Genomic DNA, 20,632 nt, shown 5'->3' with positions numbered 1-20,632 from the left:
CTGCGATGCGGTGGCCGCTGGGGGCGGCGCATGCTCAGATTCAGATCTCGTCTCCCGAGATCTCGGGACGAGATCTGAATCTGAGCATGTGCCGCCCCCAGCGGCCACTTTCCCGGAGGCCACCGCATCGCAGCAATGGAGCTGCCGGTGCCTCTGGGCTTTGAGGAGATGCCCGACTGACTCTGCATGAAGATACGCCGCCCCACATCACAGAGCCCCGACGCTGCTCGAAGAGGAGCCACCGCTGCCACTCCAAGCACCCCACGCTGACGCTGCAGCTACAATGAGGTAATGGGGCATACTCTACTCACTTTCCTGTGAGACGCCCCCTTCTTCGTCATTGGGACCACTCCCCCCAACTCACCCACCATATACACCCGGCGTACAAGACGACCCCCGACTTTTAAGAAGATTTTCAGGGGTTAAAAAGTCGCCTTATACGCCAGAAAATATGGTATGTGTGTATGTATATATGTGTGTGTGTGTATATATATATATATTTTTAATACAGAGCCAGATAGCAGAAAAGTCAGTAATTCAATTGCCCAGGTAGTACAAGAGATGTGGTGCACTCCGCATGGAAAAAAAAGGTGCAGGCTGAACACAAAGTCACAATGTCTATAGAAAAAACAGCCACACACTCAAGACTTGCAGGTTTTTACGTGAAAGTTGTATTTTTTATTTTTAGTACAGGCATCACCAAATGCTTATTAGTGTTCAGAGAAAATGACGGATACTTTAAGTTACGGTTAACGTTTCGACCAAGGCTGGTCTTTGTCAAAACCACACTTCTGATGGAGGGTAGAAAAGGTGCAGAGGCAGTCCGGAGTGGGCGGAGTCTGCAAGGGTCCTGTAGCACTGAGTCCGTCACCTTGGTGATGCAGTCACTTTCACGTAAAAACCTGCAAGTCTTGAGTGTGCGGCTGTTTTTTCTATAGACATAGTAATTCAATTGCCGGCTTTTGCTATCTCCTTATCAAACCCGACAGGATGTGACACATGGTTATATGCAGTAAACCATTTCTTATCCCTTATATTTTTACATATTCCTCACTAATAATGTTAGTAGTGTGTGTGTAAAATTTGTGGGCTGAAGGTGTTAAAATAAAGGGTTAAATCACGGAAAAAACTGGCGTGGGCTCCCGCGCAATTTTCTCCACCAGAATGGGAAAGCCAGTGACTGAGGGCAGATATTAATAGCCTAGAGAGGGACCATGGATATTGCCTGCAACCCCCACCCCCCCGGCTAAAAACATCTGCCCCCAGCCACCCCAGAAAAGGCACATCTGTAAGATGCGCCTATTCTGGCACTTAGCCCCTCTCTTCCCACTCCCCTGTAGCGGTGGGATATGGGGGTAATAAAGGGTTAATGTTACCTTGCTATTGTAAGGTGACATTAAGCCTGGTTAACAATGGAGAGATGTCAATAAGACACCTATCCATTATTAATCCAATAGTTATAAAGGGTTAAATAAACACACTATTAATAAAGTATTTTAGTGAAATAAATACACATGGGTTTTAATGTCTTTATTGTACTCACAATACAACTGATGACCCTCTATCTTCTGAGGAAAAAAAAAAGGCAAATTAAAAAAAAAACAATATCCCATACCTGTCTGCCGTACAGTCATGTCCCACGATGTGATTCCATCTGAAGGGTTTAAATAATTTTACAACCAGGAGCGCTGCTAATGCAGCTGTGCCCCTGGCTGTAAAAACTGGGGAATGAATGGAATGCAGCTTCGTTGACTTGCGGTGCTGCGCCCCCTGGTGGCATAAACTCATATGAACTCTAGCGTGGGAATTTTTCTGAATATTTTCTCACGCTAGAGTTCATATGTGTTTATGCCACCAGGGGGCGCAGCACTGCAAGTCAACGAAGCTGCATTCCATTCATTCCCCAGTTTTTACAGCCAGGGGTGGCTGCATTAGCACAGCTCCTGGTTGTAAAATTATTTAAACCCTTCAGATGGATTTACATCATGGGTCATGACTGTACGGCGGACAGGTATGAGATAATATTGTTTTTTTATTTTTCCTTTTTTTTTTTTTTTCAGAAGATCAAGGGTCGTCAGTTGGATTGAGAGTACAATAAAGACATTAAAACCCCATGTGTGTTTATTTTTTTAAAATACTTTATTCTGTGTGTGTGTGTGTGTGTGTGTGTGTGTTTTTAACCCTTTACTACTATTGGATAAATAATGGATAGGTGTCTTATTGACACCTCTCCATTATTAACCAGGCTTAATGTCTCCTTACATTAGCAAGGTGACATTAACCCTTTATTACCCCACATCCCACCAGAATAGGCGCATTTTACAGATGTGCCTTTTCTGGGGTGGCTGGGGGCAGATGTCTTTAGCCGGGGGTGGGGGGTCAATAACCATGGTCCCTCTCTAGGCTATTAATATGTGCCCTCAGTCACTGGCTTTCCCATTCTGGTGGAGAAAACTCCGCAGGAGCCTGCAACAGTTTTTTCCGTGATATTAACCCTTAATTTTAACACCTAGAGCCCCCAAATTTTACACACAGACACCACTAACAGTAGTGAGGAACATGCAAAAAAATATAAGGGATATGAGCTGCTTTACTGTATGTAAGCATGTCTCATATCCTGTCGGGTTCGGTAAGGAGATAGTAAAAGCCGGCAATTGAATTACCAGCTTTTCTGCTATCTAGCTCTGTATAAAATATAAATAAATATAGATAGATACACTGTCTATATGTTTTCACAAATATTTGAGCCCATGGATCCATTCTATGTCCATTTTGCAAGCCGGCGAGAAAATCTCCCGTACAGATGCCATACGGATAATTTTTGGAGAAAAAAATCGCATCCTCGTATTGAATACGGATCAATGTTAAGGAACTTTTCTGCGTATTTCGGCCGTAAAAAACGGACCGTATTTTCCTACGGTAGGTGTGACCCCGGCCTTACCGCCGCAAGAACACAATGAACAAGTTGCAAAAAAAATAAAAAATCCAACTGCTTCCGACTTTAACCCGTTTGTTGTGGTGGCAGCACCCCAGGGGGTCACAATACAACTCACCACCTGTGTCCCCGTGTAACCCCAGCATTACTCTTGTAGGACCACAGATAACGGGACCACCAGGGCTGACTGTGCGGGGGTCGCCAGTGATCAGGAGGAACACACAGGCAGTCACTATCGCTGTATTCTGTACATATTGTTTGCTGTAATATTGAGCTGAAATAAACGTGATTTTCTTTTTTTTATTTTTAGCAGTTTGTGTGTTTTATATCCAGGAGATTCTGCGTTCATGTGTAATGGCCTGAAATGACCTGCAGATGTCACTGATGAGTACAATTCCCATTTTAGGGTTTCTGTTGCAATCCATGTGTGAACACGGAGATAGAAATCTGCAACCGTTGTGTGAAAGTAAAGGGGCAAAGTTAGTGTGTTGCAAAAGTTTGTGCTCCCTTCTCTTGTAGCAGCTGCCAGCAGTGAAGCCCTGATGTCAGTGGTTGACGTACAAAGGAAAGGAGTTAATGATCGACTACAGCTAATCGGGGGTCCTGAGTGGGAGACCCCTTCCCCCTTATACGCCGAATCTCCTCCCTTCCTAAATTATCTGAGTGGCAGGGTAATTATCTGAGGGGCTAGGAAATATAGGGTCTGCTTCATTATTGAATTTGCCCACTTTTCCAAGTCTTAGTGGGGGGTCTCGTAATTCCTGCGGCGACGGATGTCGATTTCTGCTACAACAGCTAATGAGGACATGAGACCCTGGAGGAAAGCTCTGCTCCATCCCGTCTAGGCATAATCCCCATTATTGGCCCATGTGCACTTCACTGATCCTTTCCTCTCAAACCTGCGGTCAGCCTCGACCCTGGACCCGCGTCGGCCGAGCCCTTAGGACCGGTCACCTGGTGCCCGACTCATATTGACTCCTTGTGTGTGGATGACGCTCCCAACGACTCCCCAGGCTACAAACATCGGCCCCAGGCGCTGGCCTTCACTCTCTGGTTTTAAAAATTGCGCTGGAGCCAACACCGGTTATTCCCCCAAATAATCTTGTATTAATTACATACATGTCCCCTAATTTGCACACACCACTAATTGTATTGTCACTGACATCTATATTTCTACCTATTCTGCATCTTTTTACTGTATGTAAACCATGTCTTCTATCCTGTCGGCTCCTGCACTGATTTTACAGAAGCCGACAAATGAATTACCAGCTCTTCTATCTATCTTTCTGTGCAATATAAATACATATATATATATATATATATATATGTGTGTGTGTGTGTGTGTGTGTGTATCTATATATATATGAGGCATCGTGATTACTTGCTAATCCCGCCCCCTGCACAGTAGCTCCACCCCCACATCACACACAATCCCGCCCCCACCACATTACCACACACAATCCCGCTCCCCACCACATTACCACACACAATCCCGCCCCCACATTACCACACACAATCCCGCCCCCCCACCACATTACCACACACAATCCCCCCACCACATTACCACACACAATCCCGCCCCCCCACCACATTACCACACATAATCCCACCACCACATTACCACACATAATCCCGCCCCCACCACCACATTACCACACATAATCTCGCCCCCCTGTGAAGGAGAAAATGTCTAATGAAATCAATTATTAAACCTTATATAATTCAGTTCAGATATGGTGAGCAAGATGGCGTCTGTGTCTTTGAAACTGTCTTGAAGATTCTTGACACGGTCTTGGAAGGAATCTTTGGAATGCAGGAGTGAAGGCACCAATACACCATATTTGGAAATGAAGCTTGGAATGAACCAATTACAAAGTGACTATTCTGAAGTTGTGCGACCTCCCCCATTTCCTGTTCTTTTAGTATGTTCCTTTGTTAAGAATAAACCAGTTGTGAATAAGCCATCACTGAGAGAAGAGTGTGTGTATCGTCTCTGTGAATTTGATACATTCTGAGCCTCTAAGCGCGCACTCAGCTTATATTTGGTCAGGTACAAGCAATCATATTGATCTCACTTTAAGAGATCACCCTCACACCCCCCACCACATCACCACACATGTACCCTGCTATTGCCATGTGGGCACATGGGCCCACACATCGAGGAAAAAACTAGGACCTAGCCCTGGTACAAAAATTCTACTGGGCTCCAGGTATTTCTACAGTCCCGGCAACACTCAACCGTGCATGTAACATCTGTCAGACCTGCAATCCCGGTCAACTTCAATGTCTACCCCCGAAGCACCTTGCTAAGCCCGACTATCCTTTCTGGAAGTCTTGAAGGTATGAATATTTTCTGGTGGTTGTTAACATGTTCTCCAGTTGGCCGAAACCATTCCCCGTTACCAACATGGCTGCAAAGACTACAGCGAAGAAACTGGTGATGGAAGTCATATGCATATGGTGTTCCAGAAGTCGTCGAAAGAGACCAAGGCCCGGCCTTTTCTTCTCATGTGTATCAGGAGGTTTTGACAAGGTTTGGATCCACTGTAACCCTCCATACTCTGTACCATCCACAATCCAGTGGGAAAGTTGAGAGGCTGAATGGCACACTGAAGGGACAATTGACCAAAATGATGCAGGAGACTACGGCTCCATGGCCAGAGCTCCTACCCATTGTACTGTACCATATTCGTACTACCCCTAAGGCAAAACATGGCCTGTCCCCATATGAGATATTGTTTGGTACCAGGCCCCCAGTTGCAAATTTCCAGTCTCAGTAGTTGTCAGAAGAAACTGACCGTGCTGTTCAATATGTTATTCAGCTTAGTAAAAATCTTGCTAACACCCATGGTTTAGTTTTTTTCCTCCCTTCCAGATTCAGCAGAAACCGACACTTGTCACAACGTAAAGTCTGGTGCTTTTGTAGTCGTGAAAAGGCATGTCAGAAAATATGGACTAGAGCCCTTGTATGATGGTCCCTACCAAGTCCTCAGTATCACTCCTATGTCAGTAAAGCTGGAAGGAAGGCCAACGTGGATCCACGCATCGCACTGCAAGGTGGTCAACTGACGAGTAGCAAATAAGGGGACATAATGTTTTGGTTTTTCGCATTTTCCATAATAATATTGGTAACCGCATGGGACAGCCTAAATTCCCCAACATTCTTGAATAATACGTTTGTACAATATCATGAAAGATTAGTAGTACAGATGGGTATAGCCAATACAATTCTCAGTTCTATTTTCATTTACCCTATGAATACACAAAATGTGGGATAAATTGCTTAGGGCCATAGGTTTTCTAGATGATCAAATTTGGGATATATTGGATATACTTAATACTACTGTTGTTGTCCAAAACCAATTTATCATAGTCACTCAGAAATTAATATAATAAAGACAATGACCGTAATAAGGATAGTTGGTGGGCAGACACCTTCTCCTTTTTTTAATCTAGCCAATTGGTTTAAGGGACTTGGGGGCGGGATAGCTGGAATCTTGCAAAGTTTGTTACATATTGTTGCCTTTATCCTTGTTATGTATGTAATACTAAAACTTGTTCTTTGGTGTATTTCTGTATGTATTAGTAAATTCTGCACTAAGAAAACTAATGGTGAGACCAAAAGCGTTGCCACCCCTGCTCTTCTCTACATCGATTTCACAAAGTTACCTGATGAAGATGTTGAAGCCAAGCGCATGGCTATCTTCAAAAGATCCCCACCACTGTTATCAATAATTGTTATTCGTAAATTCTAGTATACAGGGGGGACGGGTGCGCCTCAACAGCCATGGCTGGTAACAAGGCACCAGCCATGTGAAGACCAGTACCCCTCGAGCTTATAGCTTGGGATAGTACCTCTGATGCTGGACATTAATTAACAAAATGTATCTAGGGGGGAATGTGAAGGGGCAAATTAAGAAAGATTCTCCATTTTGAGCTTTTTGACTCCATTTTCCATTACGTCCCTCAGGACAGCACCATGGAGGACGTCCTTCCTTGACCTATAGCGGGACAGGATCATGGAGAGGTTAAAAGGACCCTCCCACCTCCACCCTCCAGTGTTTTTCCTGTCCCTACAGGGGACGGTTGTATGAGAGGTTGCTCCAAGAGCGAAGATAGACTCCTCTTTGAGAGGTTCCTCAGCCAACAGTCAGCCTGTGCAATGGGCTTAGGGATATCGTTCGGCAGGTCCAATCCTTCCCCCTGTCAAGTAGCCCAGGGTGGAAACTCCCCGGTGGGAAGTCCCTCAGCCCCAGAGACCAGTCGAGCAGACGGGCTCCTGGGTAGAGCCGCTTCCTCCCGGTGGGGGGCTCTCGGCTCGGACGCCGACCGGCAAAACACCACTACGTCCGAAAGTCGTGTGGTGGAGAAGGACGTTGCGCTTCCGGTGACGTCAGAGAGGAGCGCCGGCACATAGGATTGGCGTGCGTTCCACGATGGAACACAGAAGGGGGCACAGGTGAAGAAATAATTGACAGTAATGCGACATTCCTGACGGGACGCCGCTTCCTTCCACGGTAGGCTCTCGGCGTTACCAGCTCCCCCTGTCTTCTAGCAGGTATGGAGCCAGCACAGGTGAGTGCATGGTTTAAATGTTGCATTGATGGCCTGGGCCTCTGGGCTGACTCTAGTCTCATCATGCCTTTGTGCCAAAGCTTTACCTGGAACCCATTTGCAGCTAGGCCTTGGACCTCTAGGCTATGGAAGAGCCATATGTCCAGGCTACATCTCATGACTGGACTTAAGTTAATTGCAGGTCTTGTCTGCACAGAGCCTTATGATTGGGCTTCAGAGTGATTTTTTTGGAAGCATGCTTTCCATTTTCTGGTTCAATAAACAAGTGTTTCACTTTTCTTTGCAACTTAACTACTCCGTCCATAGGAGGACACAAAGTGTTAATTCAGCACATTGTCTCCATGAAGACTGCCCTCCAGCTGCGGCTCATTAATTAGCTCCTTCGGGTGGAGTCAGTCTGACAAATGAGATGTACTGTTCAGAGTGGAGATTTATCTGGAACTCTGATAGATTGCTCTTTTGCTTAAAAGTGTAAGTCTGGTCTCTTGTTTGGCACCTTCAAGCATGGCCTAGTCTCTCTGTGCATCTCTGTTGTAAATTCTGCTTTTGGGTTCCCTCCGGTGGTAGTAGGTGGTAATGCAGTTGTCCCTGGGTTGCAGTCCTGGTCAGGTGTGTCTGCTGATTGCAGTTCTGACTGGGGTATTTAGGTGTGCAGGATTCATTAGTCCTTGCCAGTTGTCAATTGTTGTTGGGAGGTGTAGGACCTCTGCCTGTTTCCTCCTGCCTTTCTGCCAAATCAGCAAAGATAGGTGTCTGGTTTTTTTTTCCCTGTGGCACACATGCTGTGTGCTTCACAATTCAGTGCTATTCTTTGTGTTTTCTTGTCCAGCTTAGATTGTGTCAGTATTTTCTCAGTCTTGTTGGATTCTCTGGAGTGGCAGATATACATTCCATGTCGTTAGTTAGATTGTGGAACTTTTTGTATTATCTGTTGTGGATATTTTTGGAAGGGTTTTAATACTGACCGCCTAGTAATCTGTCCTATCCTTTCCTATTTAGCTAGAGTGGCCTCTTTTGCTAAATCCTGTTTTCTACCTGCGTGTGTCTATTCTTCTCCTACTCACAGTCATTATTCGTGGGGGGCTGCCTATCCTTTGGGGGTCTGCTCTGAGGCAAGATATCATTCCTATTTCCATCTATAGGGGTATTTAGTCCTCCGGCTGTGTCGAGGTGTCTAGGGTTTGTTAGGCACACCCCACGGCTACTTCTAGTTGCGGTGTTAGTTCAGGATTTGCGGTCAGTACAGGTTCCACCGACTCCAGAGAAAGTTTTCATGCGGCTCCAAGGTCACCAGATCATAACACATCTCTTTGCATTATACTGCTTCTAGGCATCATATCGAGTGCCTCCGTGCATAATACTGCAACATACTGCTTTTATGCATTATATGCAGTGTCTCTGTGCATGATACTGCATCATGGTACATCTATGCAACATATTGAGTGCCTCTGTGGCTTCATACGGCATCATACTGTTTCATAGGGACTCTGTGCATCATATTGCTTTATAGTTCCTATATGCATCGTAGCGCTTCATAGTTACTTTGTGCATCATATTGCTTCATGGTTCCTTTATGCATCAGAGTGCTTCATATTGCCTTTCTACATCATATTGCATCATGGTTCCTGTATGCATCATAGTGCTTCATATTGCCTTTGTGTATCATATTGCTTCATGGTTCCTATACGCATCATAGCGCTTCATATTGCCTCTGTGCATTATATTACAGCATATTGCTTCATGGTTCCTATACGCATCATAGCACTTCATATTGCCTCTGTGCTTTATATTACAGCATATTGCTTCATGGTTCCTATACGCATCATAGCGCTTCATATTGCCTCTGTGCATTATATTACAGCATATTGCTTCATGGTTCCTAAACGCATCATAGCGCTTCATATTGCCTCTGTGCATTATATTACAGCATATTGCTTCATGGTTCCTATACGCATCATAGCGCTTCATATTGCCTCTGTGCATTATATTACAGCATATTGCTTCATGGTTCCTATACGCTTCATAGCGCTTCATATTGCCTTTGTGCATTAGATTACAGCATATTGCTTCATGGTTCCCATACGCATCATAGCGCTTCATATTGCCTTTGTGCATTATATTACAGCATATTGCTTCATGGTTCCTATATGCATCATAGCGCTTCATATTGCCTCTGTGCATTATATTACAGCATATTGCTTCATGGTTCCTATACGCATCATAGCGCTTCATAGTGACTTTGTGCATTATATTACAGCATATTGCTTCATAGTTCCTATATGCATCATAGTGCTTCATTTTTCCTATATGCACCATAGCGCTTCATAGTTACTTCATGCATCATACTGCTTCATTATTCCTATATGCATCATATTGCTTCATTGTTCCTGTATGCATCATAGTGCTTCAGATTGCCTTTGTGCATCATATTTCTTCATAGTTGCTCTATGCATCATAGCGCTTCATAGTGACTTTGCATCATATTGCATCGTATTGAATCAGATTACTTAATAGTGCCTTTGGACATCATATTACATCATATTGCTTCATAGTTCCTATATGCATCATATTGCATCATAGGGTTTCGGTGCCCTGTGCCTCAGGGGGTATCATTAGTGTGTTGGGCGTGGTGCTTTTTTCGCCTCTGGCGGTGAACCACTGGGTTAGACCTTCTGTCTGATGCCTTGTGTGGCTGCACATTGTATCATCGGCCTACCACTTCACATTTTTGTCCTGGGCCTCAACTGGATATAGAGTACTTGTGTTTTGGACCCAGATCCAGCTTTTGTTACTTCATTCTTTACAACAGGGCTTAGTCAAGCAAACAGATATGCTTGAATTGGCTTAGTAAAATTTGCATTTCTTCTGTTTGGAACAGATCTCTCAGGTAGGTTCTACCTTGAGTGCTAAAGGCAAGTCTATTACATAATTAGCTTTAAAAGATGACATACGTCATTTTGGTACATCCTATAATCCTATAAAAGGACATACTACTATCCCGGGAGCGGAAAAATCCCACGAGTTGAAAGGAAGGATTCCTTCCTCCTTGGAATGCTTTGCCCTAGGATATTGGGACCATCTACAATTTGCATAGTTTTGGGCGCTCCCTTAAGACACATTTGTTCAGAGTGGCCTATCACGTTCCCTAATCAGTCATTTTATGTTTGTGTGTGTAGCCCATTCACTATCTACATATTTCCCCACCCCCTGAAGATGGCTGTGCCATCATTGTAAATACAACATTGTTAATACACACTTGTACATTGTATCTTCCCCACCTCATTATAGATTGTGAGCTCTCACGAGCAGGGTCGTCTTATTTTGCTTTAATTATTATATGGTTGTTACTTATGACTGTTGTGTCTGAAACTGTCAAACTGTAAAGCGCTGTGGATTATGTTGACGCTATATAAATAAAGTTTATTATTGTTGTTATTATTATTAATCCTTCCCAAACTCCACATTCGTCAATCAGACAGATTCTTGTCCCATAAGTCTGTTGCGTTTTACCAGGGACATCAGCACTGCCTTTTGTACCTTGTGGTGAAGCAGCAGCACTGTGTCGTGTGGCAGAGGATCCCATACAGCTCTTACAGCAGTCACGGCTCCTAAGATAAATGAAACTAACTGTATCCAGGGCTCCTACTGTTAAGACCCCTTAAGGTACCGTCACACTCAGCAACGCTGCAGCAATATAGACAACGAGCCGATCGCTGAAGCGTCGCTGTTTAGGTCACTGGGGAGCTGTCACACAGACAGCTCTCTCCAGCGACCAACGATCAGGGGAACGACTTCGGCATCGTTGAAACTGTCATCAACGATGCCGAAGTCCCCCTGCAGCACCCGGGTAACCAGGGTAAATATCAGGTTACTAAGCGCAGGGCCACGCTTAGTAACTCGATATTTACCCTGGCTACCATTGTAAAAGTAAAAAAAAAACAGTACATACTCACCTTCTGATGTCTGTCACGTCCCCCGGCGTCCACAGGGTTACGCGCTGCTGCTTCCTGCACTGAATGTGTCAGCGCCGGCAGTAAAGTAGAGCACAGCGGTGATGTCACCACTGTGCTCTGCTTTACGGCCGGCCGGCGCTGACACATTCAGTGCAGGGAAGCCGCCGGCGGGGGACGTGACAGACATCAGAAGGTGAGTATGTAGTGTTTTTTTTTAACTTTTACAATGGTAGCCAGGGTAAATATCGAGTTACTAAGCGTGGCCCTGCACTTAGTAACCTGATATTTACCCTGGTTACAAGTGAACACATCGCTGGATCGGTGTCACACACACCGATCCCGCGATGACAGCGGGTGATCAGCGACAAAATAAAGTTCTGGACTTAGCTCCGACCAGCGATATCACAGCGGGATCCAGATCGCTGCTGCGTGTCAAAAACAACGAGATCGCTAACCAGGACGCTGCAACGTCACGGATCGTCGTCGTTCTCGCTGCAAAGTCGCTTAGTGTGACGGTACCTATAGTTTCACTGCCTCACAGTAGATAATCTCCCGCTGTGATGAGGAAGAAACCTACTTTTTCTTTAGCCATGGAATATGGTTACTCCCACAATGGCAGTCTGAGTGTATAAAGATCCCTGAGAAGATTGCCTCTTGGGATATGTATGTGCGTAATATGCATATATGGACAAATAAGTTGACATACTTATAATGTCTGGACTAATGACTCGTATAAATGCAGTTTCTAATAATTTCAAGTGTAGGAAGATTTTTTACTAGCAACACCACCACCTTCATTGATTGAGAGTCCAGACTCCCTGTGTCTAACATCAGTAAAACAGGATTGGTGATCCACGTTTCTCTTTCAGCGCTTCTAATGAGAAGCCCGACATTGGTAATGGCAGGAGATATTACCTGCCAGATGGTGTATTCCTTAGTTTCAATAATATCCAACCCTTACTTGGGGTTAGACATCTAAGGATTTGGAATAGACGTGATCTCCTGAATGAGTAATGTGTGTACATCCCAATGCTCTGCCATTATCCATGTACTAACTGTTATTGGTTTGATCTTTCCGCAGTCCATGACCTCTGTTCTGCAGGTCTCCTTGTAGTACGGTAAGCTGGTCTGTAACCAAGGCTTAACCTGAGCCCAGAAGGACCGATGAAGGAACAGTCCTGGGTTATAAGCACATGCAGCTTATTATTGGTTGGTACAGTCCTCATTGTGTGGTGGCTGTGACTTTCACCATATTTTGCTACACTCACTACAGTGATTTTCTTTGCGGATCTCTTTAGATATCTATGGTTTTTCTGATCTTTCAGATCATTTATATATCCAGTCTGGTTTTTGCCTGGGACTTTGATTCCTGGGCTTCTGTACCCACCCTGGAAGAGTTTCTTTGGTATTCTCCATGGTGCTGTCCTGAGGGACGTAATGGAAAAAGGGAATTAGACCTACCGGTAATTCGGTTTCCAGGTAGTTCCTCAGGACAGCACCCTTAGTTCCCTCCCTTATGTTTCTCTTTTTAGGCTTGTACGGGATTAATCTACCAGCAGATCGTTCGTCCTTTGGGTCACCATGGCTCGAAATTAAGATGAAGCCGTTAAATGGTTATTACAGACATGTTTGTAAGGGCATGTTTAGACTATTTCCATCCTTCTGTGGTACTTTGAAAAAACACTGGAGGGTGGAGGTGGGAGGGTCCTTTTAACCTCTCTTTGATCCTGTCCCGCTATAGGTCAAGGAAGGACGTCCTCCATGGTGCTGTCCTGAGGGACTACCTGGAAACCGAATTACGGGTAGGTCTAATTCCCTTTTTCTTGTTGCTTAAAGATAAATTCTGTTATTTAATTAGGTAAAAGGTTATAGCTGTCATGAAATAACTTTATCTTGTTGTTCACAAGCCTGTTATTCAACTAGGCTATGGTTCATAATTGGTATAAAGACCTTGAGTCTTCTGACTCGAGCCAGGGAAGGGACTCGGGTGTATCACTATACAAGACTGAGGCACCTGTTAGTATGTGTTTTTCTATGCCAAGAAGACATGACCATATATGTAGTTTCCGGTTTTTCTGTATCCTCATGGGTTAAGTTTTTCCTGCATTCTTATAGGTTAAGAACTGTGAGCGTGTTCTTATGCTGATTGGTTGACAGGGCCGGACTGGCCATAGGGCACTTCTGGCAAATGCCAGAAGGGCCGGTGCCAGTGGTGGGCCGCTCAATCCGCCGCCCCCGCCGTCGCATTCAACTATACCGGCGTATAGACGCCGGTACAGTTGAATGCAATGATGGAGGAGAGAGCGTCTACAGACGCTCCTCTCCCATCATTCCCCGCTCTGCCTCTGACACTGCGGGTGCGCGATGATGTCATATCATCGCGCACCTGCTGTGTCCCGGGCAGACTGCAGCTGCTGAGACAGGAGCAGGAACCAGGAAGCAACGCTGGGCACGAGGAGAGGTGAGGAGAGTTTTTTTTTTTTTCTGGACTGTGGGGCCATTTTCGGAGGAGGTGAGGGGAGGAAGAGAAGAGATGTGGGTTGTATATAGCTCTCTGTGGGCTGTGCTCTGTGCTGTATACTGCTGTGGGCTGTATATAGTTCTCTGTGGGCTGTGCTCTGTGCTGTATACTGCTGTGGGCTGTATATAGTTCTCTGTGGGCTGTGCTCTGTGCTGTATACTGCTGTGGGCTGTATATAGTTCTCTGTGGGCTGTGCTCTGTGCTGTATACTACTGTGGGCTGTATATAGTTCTCTGTGGGCTGTGCTCTGTGCTGTATACTGCTGTAGGCTGTATATAGCTCTCTGTGGGCTGTGCTCTGTGCTGTATACTACTGTGTGCTCTGTGCTATATATAGTTCTCTGTGGGCTGTGCTCTGTGCTGTATACTGCTGTGGGCTGTATATAGTTCTCTGTGGGCTGTGCTCTGTGCTGTATACTGCTGTGGGTTGTATATAGTTCTCTGTGGGCTGTGCTCTGTGCTGTATACTGCTGTGGGCTGTATATAGTTCTCTGTGGGCTGTGCTCTGTGCTGTATACTACTGTGGGCTGTATATAGCTCTCTGTGGGCTGTGCTCTGTGCTGTATACTACTGTGGGCTGTATATAGTTCTCTGTGGGCTGTGCTCTGTGCTGTATACTGCTGTGGGCTGTATATAGCTCTCTGTGGGCTGTGCTCTGTGCTGTATACTACTGTGTGCTCTGTGCTATATATAGTTCTCTGTGGGCTGTGCTCTGTGCTGTATACTGCTGTGGGCTGTATATAGCTCTCTGTGGGCTGTGCTCTGTGCTGTATACTACTGTGTGCTCTGTGCTATATATAGTTCTCTGTGGGCTGTGCTCTGTGCTGTATACTGCTGTGGGCTGTATATAGTTCTCTGTGGGCTGTGCTCTGTGCTGTATACTGCTGTGGGCTGTATATAGTTCTCTGTGGGCTGTGCTCTGTGCTGTATACTGCTGTGGGCTGTATATAGTTCTCTGTGGGCTGTGCTATGTGCTGTATACTACTGTGGGCTGTATATAGCTCTCTGTGGGCTGTGCTCTGTGCTGTATACTACTGTGGGCTGTATATAGTTCTCTGTGGGCTGTGCTCTGTGCTGTATACTGCTGTGGGCTGTATATAGCTCTCTGTGGGCTGTGCTCTGTGCTTTATACTACTGTGTGCTCTGTGCTATATATAGTTCTCTGTGGGCTGTGCTCTGTGCTGTATACTGCTGTGGGCTGTATATAGCTCTCTGTGGGCTGTGCTCTATGCTGTATACTACTGTGTGCTCTGTGCTATATATAGTTCTCTGTGGGCTGTGCTCTGTGCTGTATACTGCTGTGGGCTGTATATAGTTCTCTGTGGGCTGTGCTCTGTGCTGTATACTGCTGTGGGCTGTATATAGCTCTCTGTGGGCTGTGCTCTGTGCTGTATACTACTGTGTGCTCTGTGCTATATATAGTTCTCTGTGGGCTGTGCTCTGTGCTGTATACTGCTGTGGGCTGTATATAGTTCTCTGTGGGCTGTGCTCTGTGCTGTATACTGCTGTGGGCTGTATATAGTTCTCTGTGGGCTGTGCTCTGTGCTGTATACTGCTGTGGGCTGTATATAGTTCTCTGTGGGCTGTGCTCTGTGCTGTATACTACTGTGGGCTGTATATAGCTCTCTGTGGGCTGTGCTCTGTGCTGTATACTACTGTGGGCTGTATATAGTTATCTGTGGGCTGTGCTCTGTGCTGTATGCTACTGTGGGCTGTATATAGTTCTCTGTGGGCTGTGCTCTGTGCTGTATATAGTTCTCTGTGGGCTGTGCTCTGTGCTGTATACTACTGTGGGCTGTATATAGTTATCTGTGGGCTGTGCTCTGTGCTGTATGCTACTGTGGGCTGTATATAGTTCTCTGTGGGCTGTGCTCTGTGCTGTATATAGTTCTCTGTGGGCTGTGCTCTGTGCTGTATACTACTGTGGGCTGTATATAGTTATCTGTGGGCTGTGCTCTGTGCTGTATGCTACTGTGGGCTGTATATAGTTCTCTGTGGGCTGTGCTCTGTGCTGTATATAGTTCTCTGTGGGCTGTGCTCTGTGCTATATACTACTGTGGGCTGTATATAGTTCTCTGTGGGCTGTGCTCTGTGCTGTATACTACTGTGTGGACTGTGCTGTATACTTCTACGTGGGCTGTGCTGTATACTACTGTGTGGTCTGTGCTGTATACTACTGTGTGGTCTGTGCTGAATACTGCTGTGTGGGCTGTGTTATCTACTACGCGAGCTGTGCTATAGTATGCAGGCTGTGCTGTATACTATGCGGTTTGTGCTATATAATATGCGGGCTTTGCTATATACTATGGGGAGTATATTATATTCTATGGGGGAGGCCATGTTATGTACTATGTGGCTGTGTTATATACTATTGTGGGGGTATATTATATTCTATGGGGGAGGCTGCGTTATATACTATGGGGGGCTGCATTATATTCTATGGGGGGCTACATTATATATTATGGGGAGGTGGGCTGTATTATATTCTATGGGGGTTACATACTCTGTGGGGTGGCTGCATTATACTCTGGGGTGGCTGCATTATACTCTGGGGTGGCTGCATTATACTCTGGGGTGGCTGCATTATACTATATGTGGGCTGCATTATACTGTATCGAGGACTATGGGGAATACGTTATACTATATGAAGAACTATGGGGTGCATTATACTATGGGAAGTGAATTGTACTACATGGATGACTGTGGCGGTGCATTATACTATATGGAGCACTATGAGGATTGTATTATGCTATATGGAGGACTATGAGGATTGTATTATGCTATATGGAGGACTATGAGGAGTGTATTATACTATGTGGAGGACTGAGCAGTGTATTTTAATATATGGAGGACTATAGGGAGTGTATTATACTATATGGAGGACTATGGAGCACATTATAATATATGGAGGACTATGGGGTGTATTTTACTAAACAAGTAAAATGCTGCATATTCGGATTGTTTTTGCTGGAACAAAAAGCCTTGTTGTCAGCAGCACATTGCCAGTGTAAACTGTAGATGTGCTGCTGAAAACATGATACTGTATGGTGATCTATTAGTGATCGTTCTGTCTCATCATTATTCCTCAGCTGGTGGAAAGAGGCCGGGAAACAAGCGTTGAACAACTTCAGTATTGTCGATCAAACTCGTTTAGCGGCCTGAACTCAGCGCACGTAAATACAACAGAAAGGCTTCTGTGTGATGTGCAATATGTTAGCATTTGGGGACCCATTTTAAACTTTGCCTAGGGCCCCACTTTGCCTAAAACCGGCCCTGCCTACAAGTGTACAAAGATATTATACAGTCACCATGTGACAAGTGGGCCTGTGTAACTTCAAATGCCAGGGCTGAATTTTAGTCCCAGTCCGGCCCTGTTGGTTGAAGTATAATTTCTATGACTATGAAAAGTGATACTCAATAAAACGGGGGCCAGAGATCTGCTCGATCCCCCATACAGAGGCACATGTCTCCATCTGGTCATTTTCAGTTGCCGGCAACGCCCTGTAGATTAATTTGGAAATCACTGAGTTAACCGTGAAGGATCACTTTAGATCCTCCCTCAACACCACCACATTACCACACATAATCCCGCCCCCCCACCACATTACCACACATAATCCCGCCCCTCACCACATCACCACACATAATCGGGCCCCCACCACATTACCACACATAATCCCGCCCCCCACCACATTACCACACATAATCCCGCCCCCCACCATATTACCACACATAATCCCGCCCCCCACATTACCACACGAGGCTCCGTCCCCACACATTACCACACGAGGCTCCGTCCCCCCCACATTACCACATGAGGCTCCGTCCTCACACATTACCATACGAGGCTCCGTCCTCACACATTATCACACGAGGCTCCGTCCCCCCACACATTACCACACGAGGCTTCGTCCCCACACATTACCATACGAGGCTCTGTTCCTCCACATTACCACACGAGGCTCTGTCCCCACACATTACCACACGAGGCTCTGTCCCCACACATTACCACACGAATCCAGTTTGCTTTTGATTTTACACTGTGAATAAAATGTATTAGTATTATTCTGATTTTTAATTATTGTTATTAACTTCATTTTAAGTTAATTTACCACCTGCGTAAGCGCTATTGAATGTTGTCATTATTTACTTTAGTTTAATCACTAGCAGCGTTATTTAGATAGCAATGAGCATGCCGAGTGTTAGCTGGCTGGAAACAGATAGAGAGAGTGTGTGTGTGTGTGTGTTTGTGTGTGTGTGTGTATGTATATATATATATATATATATATATATATATATATATATATATATATATATATATATATACATATATATATATATATATATGTGTGTCACTGACGTGTGTATGTATGTATGTATATGTGTGTATATGTGTGTATACACTGTGTTCCAAATTATTATGCAAATTGGATTTGGATAAAGATTTAATTGTTTTGTTTTTCAAATAAACTTGTGGTTGGTATTGTGTCTCAGGGCTCAATGGATCACTGAAATCAATCTTAAACACACGTGATAATTAGTTTTCCAGGTGATTCTAATTAAAGGAAAACTACTTAAAAATGATGTTCCACATTATTAAGCAGGCCACAGGTTTAATGCAATATGGGAACTAAAAAGTATCTCTCTGCTGCTGAAAAGCGTTAAATCGTGCAATGCCTTGGACAAGGTGTGAAAACATTAGATATTTCACGAAAACTTAAGAGTGATCATCATACTATGAAGAGATTTGTCACTAAAACAGAGCACAGACAGAGTTCATGCAGATAAAGGCATAATGAGGAAGGTTTCTTAAACAAATCGGAGTACCATGAGTCAAAAAATTGCCAAAAACGATTTTAACAAAAGATACAAAATTTATTAAAGGCACATAAATGCCATAAGTAAAATATTACCAATTACAATAGAGTAACAATAGAGTGACAAAATCCATGGTTACAATAGTGGGCTGAGAGCACAGTACGGAACAGTAACACACTAAATCCTTAACTCATAAACATGCAGAAAATGTGCTGTCAACAGGTGCACTTAAAACTGTCTGCCAATGTCAGGCGGCCCGGCTGAGTAATATGAACACATGCATAAATGCTACAGTGATAGCTACGAGCCAAGGTGACGCCACGCCCCCTGAGGAAGCGGTAACTTTCAAACGCGAAACGCGCGTTGGGGTATGTGACTGGGATCCGGACGGGACCTTTACTTCATTCCACATGGGTAACTAATTCCTTTATTTGTATTGTGTGCACCTTGGCTCGTGGCTATCACTGTAGCATATATGCATGTGTTCATATTACTCAGCCGGGACGCCTGACATTGGCAGACAGTTTTAAGTGCACCTGTTGACAGCACATTTTCTGCATGTTTATGAGTTAAGGATTTAGTGTGTTACTGTCCCGTACTGTGCTCTCAGCCCACTTTTGTAACCATGGATTTCTCTGATCGCCCATGACGGCACCACGGAGAGAGGGGATCCGCCCACCAAGGACAGGAAACCTACGGATAAAAAGGCGGTACCACTCTCCCGCATCAGTTGGTTTCCTGTCCTTGATGGGAGACCTATGGACTTACCAGATCGACGTGGGAATTCCGGGGCCATCTAGTCCGATTCAGGCAGCTGGGGTCCCTCTGCCTCGGCTAAGGTGGTGACCCGAAGCGCCACCGCGAAGGGCTAGTGGGCCTCTAGGGTGTGCGGGGGAGGTGACGGGGAGTTCGCGGTCACCTCCCCAGGTAAGATGCAGCAGGCAACATCCAGGGGGGTCCCTCTGTGGTTGCGGGAGGTGCGGCGCGGCCCTCCCCAAGTATCAGGCGTCAGTCTGCACACTGCACCACCATCGGGCGTGCAGAGCCGCGCAGCAGGGACTGCATAGGACCGGAGGCGCCGGTCAGCAGCGCCATATATGCACTCCCGGCGCCATCTTGGTGCGGGACGCTTCTGCGCAGGCGCCGCTTAACCCGACTGCGCAGGCGCCGGCGTTCGGCGCTCCTCGCCATCAGCCGGGCGCTACTGCGCAGACGCCGACGTTCGGGCGCTACTGCGCAGGCGCCGGCGTTCGGCGATCCTCGCCATCAGCCGGGCGCTACTGCGCAGGCGCCGACGTTCGGGCGCTACTGCGCAGGCGCCGGCGTTCGGCGCTCCTCGCCATCAGCCGGGCGCTACTGCGCAGGCGCGGATGGAAAAATGCGGCGCGAAGGCTTTAAATGAGGAAAATCACTTCCTCTTAGCGGCTCCGCAATATCAGCAGCAGCCTCAAAAAAGCAGAGAGTGTTGTCAAAGCAGTAACCGCAGAGCAGCAATATGAGCGACCCGGCATCTCCCTTGCCAGAATCATCTCCACCTATTGCAGCGCCACAGCAGCAGCAGCAGCAAAAAAGGCGACAGCAGCACCAGGACACCAGCAACGAACGCCAGAGGTCCCAACGCAGTAAGGGATCCAGTACGGCGTCGGGGAAAAAGCCAGAGGCAGAGAATCCCCAACCGGTATTTATGGGTCCTGGAGCTGGTAAGTGGATCTTCGTGAAAGTCAGAGACAGTAAGGTTATTATTTGTCTCTTTTAGGGGAGGAAGAGCGCAGGCAAAACAAAGCATAAAATTTGTGCCATCTGTAGAGAAGATCTTCCACCTACCTGGGAG

Source organism: Ranitomeya variabilis, chromosome 2 (assembly GCF_051348905.1).
Source record: "Ranitomeya variabilis isolate aRanVar5 chromosome 2, aRanVar5.hap1, whole genome shotgun sequence".
NCBI classification, from domain to species: Eukaryota; Metazoa; Chordata; class Amphibia; order Anura; family Dendrobatidae; genus Ranitomeya; species Ranitomeya variabilis.
The sequence above is the reverse complement of the archived record's forward strand: the minus strand, read 5'-3'. Positions refer to the sequence as shown.